The sequence below is a fragment of the Eptatretus burgeri genome, chromosome 3 (assembly GCF_056783735.1).
Source record: "Eptatretus burgeri isolate ZD-2024b chromosome 3, Ebu_testis_v1, whole genome shotgun sequence".
NCBI lineage: Eukaryota > Metazoa > Chordata > Myxini > Myxiniformes > Myxinidae > Eptatretus > Eptatretus burgeri.
Window position 1 is genome coordinate 87,927,450 of NC_140963.1, and position 12,427 is coordinate 87,939,876.

The 12,427-nt window shown below is 45.8% G+C and overlaps 2 long non-coding RNA genes across 2 annotated transcripts in view; one reads left to right on the plus strand and one right to left on the minus strand.

The window, feature by feature from the left end:
* LOC147030393 (uncharacterized) overlaps positions 1 to 12,427 on the plus strand; it is a 59,541-nt gene that overhangs the window by 16,654 nt on the left and 30,460 nt on the right. The gene's annotated exons all lie outside the window — the stretch shown is intronic.
* LOC147030394 (uncharacterized) overlaps positions 1,367 to 12,427 on the minus strand; it is a 39,076-nt gene continuing 28,015 nt past the window's right edge. Inside the window, exon 3 of the long non-coding RNA XR_015056342.1 lies at positions 1,367 to 3,249. This is a non-coding gene — a long non-coding RNA (uncharacterized LOC147030394). The remainder of the gene's footprint in view (positions 3,250 to 12,427) is intronic.

The window sequence follows — 12,427 nt, forward strand, 5'->3', positions numbered from 1 at the left end:
AGAGGAGATTGTAAGCTGCTGCTAACAACACCGATGACCGTCATGAACAGCACAAAGGTAAAACTAACGTGTCTTCCGTCTCTCTTAGATGTGTGTTACAATTGCCGACAGTATTCAGTGCAGTAACATGCTGTACAGGTTTGTATCCAAGGAGCAATAGGCTATACCATATAGCCTCGGTGTCTAGGTTTGTGTTAGTACGATGTTCGAAAACGAAAATGAAAAAAAAACAAATGTTCGCACAACGACGACGTCGCTTAACGACGCGTTTCTCAGAACGTAACCCCGTCGTTAAGTGGCGCATGACTGTATATGTACGGGAGGTGCCGAGTGACTCAACTGATCCACCTTCCCCTTCACCCCCACCAACCTGGTTCTACTCGTCGTGACTCAACATTGTCGTGGTTTGGTTATTTAAAAAAAATTCCATAGTACGGCTCTCATGGCACCTGTAATGGCTAACCGCCTCTCTGTCACCTGCATCACCAACTGACAACTGCAAAATCTCCCTCTCCTTCAAAGCAGCCGTTAATGTAAAACCACACACGACATCAACCGCCGATTTTGCCTCCTGCCAGGCCACGTAAGCAAGCTCCCAAGGTGAGGCAACTGCAGACTTCTTCAATGCTGTTTCACCCTGACAATCAGCTCCTGTAGTGAAGCTCGTGGCTAGCTATCTCAATGCAGATTCACCACACCTGCACATTATCATGGCTTGAGCTTCAAAGCTCTCATGTGCACTTTGTAAAAATATGTAAAAAGAGGAATGAACATTAAAACTGTACAGCCAGAGGTTTGAATAGGGGAGGGCAAACAGTAGGATAGGGAAACCAAACATCTCACTGCACACACACAACGCATATCAATTGAACAAATAGTACATTATGCTTATCTAACCAAATGCAAAGGAATGTTTGATCATTTTACTAAATCGTTTTATAATCCCCTAAAGATATTTCCCACAACAATATATGTTGTTATGGCCGGGAGTTTGAGGTTCGCCACGAGGGGAAGCATTCAAGTTTCTTCCGAACACCAGGTCCAGAGGCCAATGACCACAGATAACTCTGTGGTCCAATGGGCTGTAGTTCTTACACAGCTGTAGCCGCTTGACTTAGATGACCAGCCTAGCAGGGTTATTATATGATGTTTCCACGATACCTTTCTTTTGGCACGGCAACTTAACTAGAGGCAACGCCTCTGGTTCCGCACCCGGTGATCTTCTGCCAAGTGGAACAGATAGGTGCAGCACCGGCTAACAGAGCAAAATCAGGTGGGGTGTAACTTCCCCTCTAACTATGCTTGTACACCGTGTTGGACCAATGAAGGAAAGGACACCTGAGACAGATTTGAAATAACAGCCAGCATTTATTTATTTACACACATAAACAAGTAATCATTTAAGAACAGCATGAGGTGTGTGATCGTGTCGGTTACATTTACTCCTGGATTAAATAGCTATTTGTCCAGAGGTAAGTCCTATTGTAAAACATGCACTGAGGAAGCAATGAGTATTAACTTTAAGATAGTGTAGACTGTAGAGCAAGATTGTGTCATGTAAAACCTCCTCTAAAGGGGAGAGGCCAGTTGAGCACAAAAAGGCAGAGAGAGCACTATGCGCTTTAAAGCAACATGATTACGGACTGTTTAGCCAATGCACCATAAGCCATGGTGATGAGGTCTGCTGTGGAACCCTGGTTGAGGGAGGAACACTATTTGCTGAGGGGCCATCCAACAGGACAGGAAGGCCCACAGACCATGGATAATATTGAGACTTGCCGCCAATGAAGCAGCCCCAGAGTTTACGAGAGCCGTGACTGCACAGTGTGAATTGGTTGGAGTTTGGCCTTTGGAGAGGCAGCATCCCTCTCCTCTCTCTTTGTTGGCTGCTTCAACTCATCACAATACATCCACCTCATTGTGATCCTCCTGCCCTGTGCTGCACCAGCCCTGTTCATCACCAGCTTGCACAGGTTGTACTCGTTTAGGACTTCCAAGCAGCTAGCGCCTTGCTGAAGTCCTCGCCCATGTTCTCATTGTTGTGAGAGTCCAGTATTTGGCACTGTAGTCACTTATTTATCTCCTTGTACATATGTTTGCATGTCCATCATCCCTACTTGTGTCTGTCAACCACTTTGTTCATCATGTTATATTTATTCATAGTGTTGTGTCCACCCTTGTCCCCATATCCTCTTATAATATACCCCATTTTAATTTAAAGGAGCGTCTTCCCGCCTTTTTGCCTTTCACTCATGTTTCAATGCAGGTTCAGCTAAGTTTGGGTGAACCTTGGAGAATCTTCGAAGTAAGTGAAGTTCGTATTTTATACACCATTTTGAGATATGCGGATCGTCTTAGACCATCTGGCTCAGAGTGGTTTGTGTTAACACAATATACACACTCTGACGTGATGATACATACATACAGGACAGTATGTACAGGAATTTCAGTACATATGGGACAGTCGGCTTTATTTGAAGGATGGAATATGACAAGCTATAGCATCCCATACCATGATTGTGCCAGGACAGCAGGTTTTGTTTCCTTTGTCGAATGAACTTCCAATGTGGAACAAATCCATGGGTAGACACCTTAAACACAAACATGCTACCAACCATCTGCAGTCATTTTGAGCAGAATAGGATAGGTTCAAGAGATAATTTAAGATTTATTTGCCAAGTTATTGCAACAGGATTCAAAAGGAAATGCCAAAACAGATTTTGCACTGTGAAACACCACCATGAAAAAGCTCACAAACTGTCCCATAAGCTGCTCACCTTTGTCATAACTATTTATTCCAGTAAGTGTGGATTTCTTTTGGCAAAAGCTCAACTGAGTTCGCCATTTTGCTCTATAATTGTGACAGAGGAGTATAAGCCCCAAGGTAAAATGTTAGCGGTGTGGCCGAGGGTGAGAGGGTAGTAGGAGAGGTGGTGTGGGATTAGTGGAGGGGTGGGTGATGGAGTGGGGTTTGGTTTGGGAAGGGGTTGGAAATCCTCTGCAATCGTTGAATCTTCGTTCTGACGGGTCCATGGCAAGTCCCATGAGAACCAGAGAAAACGTCAATTGGGACCACCGATTTGCAATGAGTTAATTTGGCCATGACTCCAGGCTCATTACGCTGCCACCACTCCATGAAGCCAATGGGCGAACGTCTCTCCCTGTGGTTTTCAATCGGTCGCAGAGCTTTCGTAGCCTGCTTCAAATTTCTTGCACCAACTGCCAAAACCTCTCCTACTCTGTAAACTCCTGTCATACTCACAAAATTTTGTTAATAGTATGTGGCATTAGCTATGCTTACTACAAATTCATATACAATCCCATACAGATGAACAATGCAAAATAATATAATAAAGTTGAGAGAGGGTGTGTGTGTGTGTGTGTGTGTGTGTGTGTGTGTGTGTGTGTGTGTGTGTGTGTGTGTGTGTGTGTGTGTGTGTGTGTGTGTGTGTGTGTGTGTGTGTGTGTGTGTGTGTGTGTGTGTGTGTTTAGTGTTTAGTGTTTAGTGTTTAGTGTTTACTTATTACTTGCAAAAATGGATTACTCACAAAAGGACCAAATTATAGAGAAAATGAAAGGATTAATTGGAATAAAGCAATGGAACATACAATGATTGGACTAATGGAATGGATGAGAGAACAAATTGATAAACACAAAGTACCGAACACACAAATGGTTTCATGGTTGGAGGAGGTAGAGAAACGTGTAAAAAGGAGAATTGTTGATTTGAAAATAAATGTTTGAATCAAGAATCTGAAGGTAATTTTAAACAATCTGGAAATGCGTGATGATTTAATACAGCTTCAAACACAATGTGTTATTGTTCCAATTGACAAAGCAAATAATAATATTGTATTTTTATACAAAACATTCCACATTCAAACACTTTTGGAAGAATTGGGTTTACAGACTGGACTTTCAAAGACCAACTAAATAAGTAATGATAATAAAATAGACTTGATACAACGCCATATTCCTTCTTTCTTTCTTTCGAGTGCAGCCTTATGGCTGCTGGTTACATCATTGGTTAGGGACGCGGCAATGCCGCTGATGCAGTGTCCCTATTACCAGTACACTGGTACTCATTTTGCCAACCTCGGAAGGATGACAGGCTGAGTCACCCCCACCTGGTGTTAATTCAGCAGAAAATGGGGCTCAAACTCAGGACCCTAGGATCCCAAGTCAGCCACCCTAACCGCTTAGCCAACACCAGGCAACTAACACCATATATATATATCACTCAAAAATGAGAAGATTGTTAGTTCCAGATAAACACCTTAAATAATTACCATTCATTCACTGGATCCCAAAAATGCATAAAACCCTTGTAAGATGAGGTTCATCATCGCAAATAGAAAATGCAGTTTGAAACCATTGACAGGTAGCATGATAGGGCGATGAAACGAATTTATAAATGCTTAAAAGACGCCCATGAAGAGGCAAGGTTTTATTCTGGTATTAAAAAATTCTGGATCGTTGATGATCCCAAGCTTATAATCGACAGTATCCACAGCATTAATAACAAGGGTAAGGCAAAATATCTATCAACTTATGATTTTTCTACATTATACACAAACTTTCCACATGACAAGCTCATAACCACATTGGACAGAGCGTTAGATAAAGCATTTGCAGGAGGTAATAAGTATACATTTAAAGTCCATAAAAAATGAGCACACTGCTCTGAAAAAGAAAATCAATATTCATGTAGTTTTTCAAAAAATAAACTTAAATAATGTATTCGATTTCTCCTAAACAACAGTTCCTTTACATTTGGCAACGAGATACAGTACATCAGCAGACAGTGGAGAAACCCATGGGTTCAGATCCGGCCCCTTTCTTTGAAAATTTGTTCTTGCACATGTACGAGTCTGATTGGGTACTGAACATGTGCAGGAAAAACTAACAACTGCACGAAGGTCAGGTCAGGTCAGGTATGGGAGCATGTGCCAGAGCAGCGCATCGCTGTGTCCACTTTCCGCCGGTACTCCAGGGGCCTCCGTCTGGCCATCCCCCAGGCAGATGCCTGGCCCATCCCCATCTCCTTGAGATGCTGATCAACCTGCTGCAACCACGAGGCACGTGGTCGGCCAAATTGGCCTCCTCCACTCATGAGACTCCCACGCTGAGAGAATCTGGTGAGCAGGATCAGCATCAGGAAAACGAGCCATATGTCCATACAGCTGCAGTTGACGCTCACTGACTATGCAGGTAACAAATCTCATCTGAGTCTCTCTCAGAAACCGCTCGTTGGACACAAAGTCCGACCAGCGACAGCCAAGGATTCTCCGAAGAGACCTGGTACCAAAGGAATTAAGTCTACATCTCAGATCCTTGGTCAGAATCAGAAGGTCAGAAGGAAGTGTCGCTTCCACAGAGCAAGACTGGAAGCACCAAGGACCTGAAGACTCGAACTTTCGTCCTCCCACACAGGTACCGGCAGCGCCACACCCCATGATCCCTTGAATCCATGACTCCCCAGGCCCGACCCAGACGTCTATTGACCTCTGACTCACAGCTGGCAGAGACATGAATATCACTGCCAAGGTAAGTGAATCTCTCCACGACCTCAACATCCTCACCAGAAAACAGACACAGACAGGACAGCAGCATCCATCCAAGATGTCATTGAAAGCCTGGATCTTAGTTTTGACCCAGGAAACCCGTAATTCCAGCGGCTCTGACTCCTCATTCAGCACCTCGAGGGCCCCCAAAAGGATATCTAAAGTCTCCGCAAAGATGACTGCATCGTCTGCGAAATCAAGGTCGGAGATCTTGACATTGCCAAACGATGCACCGCAGCTTGATGTCTCCGACATCCTCCCTAGAATCCAGTCCATAAAGTGCTAAAAAGTGAGGGGGCCAGTACACACCCCTGACAAACTCCAGTAACAACTGGAAATAAGTCAGAGATGGTACCACCACATCTCACAGCACTCTCAGTACCAGAGTAGAGTTCAGACATCACATTGATCAGTTTTGGTGGCACCCCACGAAGACCAAGAATCCTCCAGAGGACATCCCGATTCACTGAATCAAACGCTTTACAGAGATCAACATAGGCTGCAAGCAGCCCCTGCCAAAAATCTCGTCTGCGTTCGGTGAGGACCCGAAGAGTAAGGATATGGTCAATCGTTGACCTCTTTGGTGTAAAGCCTGACTGCTCTGGACGCTGGTCCTCAAGCAGATGGTGGCGAACCCTATCAATAATTATCCGAGCAAAGACCTTGCCCGGCACTGAGAGCAGCGTCACCCCTCGGTAGTTGTTGCAGTCTTGGCGATCACCCTTCCCTTTCCAGAGAGGGACAACAAGGCCCCTCTTCCAGTCAGTTGGGATGATTCCTGTGTTCCAAGCAGAGCACAGAACTTCATGCAATGACACGAGTGCAGCATTTCCACCAGCCTTGAGAAGTTCAGCATGGATGCCACAGATCCCTGGAGCTTTACCCCATTTCAACCTGTTCACCGCAGCCTGTGTTTCCATAAGCGAAGGTGGACCACAGTTGATTGGAGGGGCAGCAACAGGCATTGTAACACCCCTGACGTCCATCTCAACAGCTGGTGGATCAGCCTGGTACAACCACTCAAAGTAACCGGCCCAGTGGGCCTTCACTTCGGACTCCTCTGTCAAGAGCCTACCACCCTCTGCTCTAACTGCAGTACACTGAGGGATGGTCTTAAATGAACGCAATGCGCGAATTCCCCTGTAAGCAGGATGAGAATCCCTTGACCACAGGTGATGCTCTACCCCCTCACAGATTCCTCGCCCATTGACCTCCTTGTCCACCCTTAGCGCACGTACAGTTTTACGCCTCAGCTCCCTGAACAGCTCAGCTCTGCCGTTCAGCCTGGCCCTGTGACTCTGGTCAATGGTATCCAGTGTCCCTTGCGAGACAAAATACTTCTTTGCCCTACGGTTAGTTCCAAGACATCCACCGGCAACATCAAGGATGGTGGTCTTGAAGGCACCCCACAACTCTTCAGGACCTCACAAAGCACCCAGACTCCTCAAATCTGCACTCATCCTGTTCGCGAACTCCTCAGCTACCCTCTCATCCTTGAGCTTGCCAACATCCAGCCTAGGCTGGGATGGTATCATTCTCCTGGATTTAAGGTGCAACTTCAGAGTTGCTACAACAAGCCGGTGGTCAGTATTGAGGAACTGAACACTCCAGTCGACCCTGCAGTTCTGGATCATCCTCCAGTGACCATTAACGAAGACATGGTCAATCTCCTTTGCCACACCGCCAGCGTTGGAATACCAAGTCCAGCGATGAGCTTGTGGGCGCTGAAACCATAAACTGGCCACACTAAGTCCATGACTTCTTGCAAAGTCAAGGAATTGGTGCAATTCTGGTTCATAGTTCCTGACCCAAGGGGACCAACTCGCATCTCATAACCATCCCTATCAGTTCCTGTCGATGCATTGAAATTCCCCAAGACTAGAAGTGTATCTCTTCTGGGGCACTGATCAACCACAGACTCGAGCGTGGCATAGAATGCATCCTTCATGGTGAGATCACTCGCCTCAGTCGGAGCATAAACAGAGACCAGGGAAATGACACCTAAGGAGTGACGAATCCTTCGTCTCATAATACGCTCGTTGACCGGTGTTACCTCAATTATCATTGGGGTCAGCTTATTGGACACAGCTACAGCAACTCCTTGGGAATTGTAACAATCAGAGTGACCAGACCAATAGTAGGTGTAACCACCCACCATTATCTCGCCGCAATCCGGTCTTCGAGCCTCAGAGAGTGCTGCAATACCGATGTCCAAACGTTTGAGCTCAGATGATAACAGAGACAGGTGATCATCCTCTCTTGGGGATAGGACATTCCAGGCACCCACCCGAAGGGACCGCCTCAGGTTAACCCAAGGAGACCGCCGTCTGGTGGACGACACCTCAGCACCACTCCGACACACTCTCCCGCAATCTGACCTGGGGATGTTATCCCAGTGGTTTCCCTCCTATCATCAAAGATTGGGGGTCCCTAAGGCTTTGCCCCAATCCCGTCATCCGGTGAGCTGCCCTGCGAATGGAAGCTGCACAGGAGGTACTCCCACAGAGTGTGGTTTCAGATTTCTTTGCGTTTTTTTGTTTTACGGTGGCTGGAGTGCAAATCCTGCCACCAACCTCCTAATAAGCAGTAACTGACCTGCAGGAGGACGTCCGCAGACACAGTTGGGCACTAGATATGGATGGCTGTTGGCTCACGAGGAGCTCCTCCGCCCTTTGACAGGTTTTGTTTTTAATCCTGCTGGGTGTCCATATCCAAACACCCTCCTCACCAGAAAACCTGGTGGGGGAGACGGTTTAGTCGCCAACAACCCGACCATGGAACAGGTTAGTACAGGTTTACATGATACCTGCAGCAAGTCACAGATCTAATCTGGCCTGAACTGACATACACGAAGGTGTGGAAACATTTTTAGATTCATTGATGATATTTACTAGCACTTGATGATGGGTTTGTATTTGATCAGCTTCATGATGATATATATATCCATAAGAGCTCAAATTAAAAAAGGAAAATCACACTGCTGCTTCACTTTTTTTTTTTTTTTTAGAATTACAAATCAATATCAACAAGAAAAAGAGTAGTCAGAGATTGCAGACCCTCGCCAGGACTTGTTTTGTGTGGTGTTTATGTACTGGTGTGTTATGTAATTAATAAGAGACAAAATTAGAACTGCCACTTTATAACTGCTGGCAGTGAGGACCGTGTGCCAAGACGTCCCGCTTTAATGCAACCCCACTTTGATTGGAAACCTGACCCTGACCCATGACGTTTATTATTATTCAATTGAATTTAGAATGGGATGAAAATAAATTCATTTCAAATCAAATGGAAGACCAAATAGGTACAATCCTGCATTTGAGTAATCAGAAGGAACCCAAACAAGAAAAATGAAAAGATGCAGTCATCAGGAGGAACTTGGATAGGATTTGCATTGCAGCTGCTACTCCTCTACCCTCAAACCTATCCAGGCGCAGCCAAGTGAGGCTGATTCCAAAAGAAAATTTAAATAGATCCCAGATTCCAAAAATTAAATAATTCTGGCTGCCACATCATGTGTCTGATCAGGTTGGAATTTAAAACATATATCATCACCACATCACTACGAGATCATAATTGTGAAGTTTCACATTGATTGATTAAGCGGTTCAAGAGAAATAACTTTTTTAAGATTTTCGCTCAATCCAAAATGGTTTCCAGACCATTTGACTTATCAGTTATTCGTGAATACCCTTGCATCCCCAAGACTTGGGGAACATTTTTGTGACGTTTCCCCTCGATTTGTCCAGCCATTCTGGAGAAGAAGATTTGTTTTATTGGTATTAGGCTAAATCCAATAAGAATGCCAAACCATGTGACCTATGATGTCATATGTGTGGAACTTTTGTTCCTCATGGATAGACAGTCATATGTACAAATTTTCGCCTCGATCTGTTCAGCCGTTTCAGAGAAGAAGATTTTTGAACGTTTTATTAAAAAACCAATATAGCTGATGAATCAGGTAACTGATGACGTCATGAAATTTTATCCTTCGATGACCCTCAAAATTTGTACATGCTTTTCATACTGCTCAGATGTAGCATTCTACATATGCAATTATGATATCATAACAAAGGCACCTATGATGTCATAAAAAAATCACATTCCCTATGAGGAGAACTTTCCATGTGCCAAGTTTCAATTTTTTCCTTGGTGCGGTTTCAGACAGAGGTCCAAAGTTTTTCCGTTTTTCCAACATGGCTGCCACACCACATGACCTATGATGTCATAATTATCAATCAAACATTCTACTTGAGGAGTCGCTCCGATGGTGAAAATTTCATCTTGATCAAAAAAGCGTTTGTGGAGAAAAACGCTAAAGTTCGGTGAGGACAAACAAACAAACAAACAGACAAACACTCAAATGCAATACCCTCTCCTCTGGCAAGGGTAAAAACGGAGAATCAACAAATGGATATAAACTTGTCAAGGTCCATAATGTAAGTGATGTATTATCCAAACTTTTGACATGAAGTCAATTGGCAAGCATGCAAATGATTTTCTCAAAAAAGACCCGACTCTGTTTTATATAATACTGTTACGGCTGTGGAAATTCGCATTACACCATAAAGGGCCCTCAGCTGAGATATCTCCATCGGTACATGTGTAGTTAGCCCAAACCCGTTGTATAGAGGGAATTTATGTGATCCATCCGGGCTGCGACGCTTTGAGTTAGTAGTTTTTCTTTTTCCATCTTTTATTTCAAACAAACAGCATCTCAACAACCACGCCATCCCCATCACAGCGCCAACCACACTACAACCACGCCACCTCCATCATCTACGCTACCACATCTTTGCCACTCGCCATTCAACAGGCCCCGTGCGGTTACGATCTCCGTGGAGGAACAAACAAAAACCTACAACGATGCTCGGTGGGCTTTTCCCGCCTGTTTCTCCCGTTTGAGTTCTCCGCGCTCGGTGTGGGGGAGGTGCGATCCGAGCCGGGGGTCAAAGGTGAGAAAAGGTGGGGGCCTCTTTTTGGGGGAATAATTCTCTGGCCCAGAGCCAAAAACTGACTCCCCCAGCCCCCGCACGGGGCGGGGTGGAGGGAGAGCGTGAGGGAACGCCCCTTTTCGGGAACCTTCTCGAAGGAAGGTGGAGCCGAAAACGTGGCGGAGCGAAGGGCGGAGCCCCGTGCTACAAAAGGTGGAAAGGACGGACCTTGGGTTGGTTGGTTTTCGGTTGGTCGAGAGTTGGTCTTCGGTTGGTCGAGTTGGTTCGAGAGTCTGGTTTTCGAGGCTTCCGGTCTGCTTGTCTTGTCGAGGGAAGAGGTCCTGCGCCCGCGGCTTGGCGAGCGGCCCTGTCACGAAGGCACGGATGGGAGACGCGGCAGCGCCAGTTGTGAGGTGGACCTGCGCGTCCGGACGGGGAGTGCCGGAGAGAGTTCGCCGGCCGCGAGAGAGGTCGGGGCCAGGCGCGACCACGCTGATGGTCGTGGGAGAGGGACTCACCAGCCACAAAAGGGAAGTCGCGACTTCTTTTCTTTTTCCTTTGCTTTTGTGTAAATGTGTGTTGGCGCCGTCCGTCAAGTAGAACTGTTTAATGGTTGCCGTGTGTACGCGTATTCGGTTTTAACTCTTCCTTTGCTTTTTATGTGCATTTTGACTATCGTGACTGTAAATACGTGCCTTCCGTGCTGGTCTGCGTGTGCTATTAAAAGTGCTTGTGTGAAATTGTTCCCGCTTCGCTTAGTCTCCTTTCCTTTTATTGACTCTCCATCCTGCTTCACGTAATAGGCTCGTAGCGGGTTTCGAGAACCCGGATAATTAATCGGAACCGTCAAGGCCGGCGATAACACCGTTTGGTTATCACTGTAGCACGGAACGGACTGCTTAAGCGGTTCGTGTCCGGAGTCGGCCTGTGGCATGGTATGATCGCCCGGTTGACCACTCGCGCAGGTACTTAGGTAGATTGAATTTGGCGAGCAACCCTATCCTGTGCGCGTGGGCAATTGGCACGATCGTGGTGAGGTTAAACCCCCACCCGTGACTAGCTCCCGGCGTTGTTCCGAGAGGGTCACGACTGAATTGTCCGTCTGGTGGGCGAGGCGGCCACCATTCGAGTCGAGCGGCCGATCGAATGCCGGCGGGCGCGAATTCGCAACAATACCAACAGAGTACCTGCCCTATGGGTGATCTTGTTCCAATCATACATGTTCTTCTGACACATACCTTTATTTGGGCAGTGCATAGGCAACTGACAGCTCTGCATACACAAAAAAAAAACCCGGGTTATGTGCATGAAGCAAAGACACACCTGCTTATCATTCAAAACACCTCACTGCACTGGAAAATGTGGGGACAAGAATACTGTACTGTAAATGGTGGAGACCCCACATAGAGGTGGCGCTGCACAATACACATTTATATCGAGAATTTGTGTCGTCCCCCTCATCCCCCCCCCCCCCCAAGACCACCAGCAAAGATAAAAGCACCCGTATTCATTAATTGGGGTTATGCTGATCCTCTGCAGCAAGTTTGGGCAAGAACTGTAGGAGGAGTAGCGCGACAAGCAAACACACAAACACCGGTCCGTCAATTATGGAGGATGTGTGTGTGTGTGTGTGTGTGTGTGTGTGTGTGTGTGTGTGTGTGTGTGTGTGTGTATGTGTATGTGTATGTGTATGTGTATGTGTATGTGTATGTGTATGTGTATGTGTATGTGTATGTGTATGTGTATGTGTATGTGTATGTGTATGTGTATGTGTATGTGTATGTGTATATATATATATATATATATATATATCTTAGTGGAGTTTGCTTACACATTGTGTAAGCATATGAACCACGTGCTTCCCCATTGTCTCGGCTCGGTCATCTGCATTTGATTTTTCATTTCTTTATTTTCATTTATTTATATTTTCAT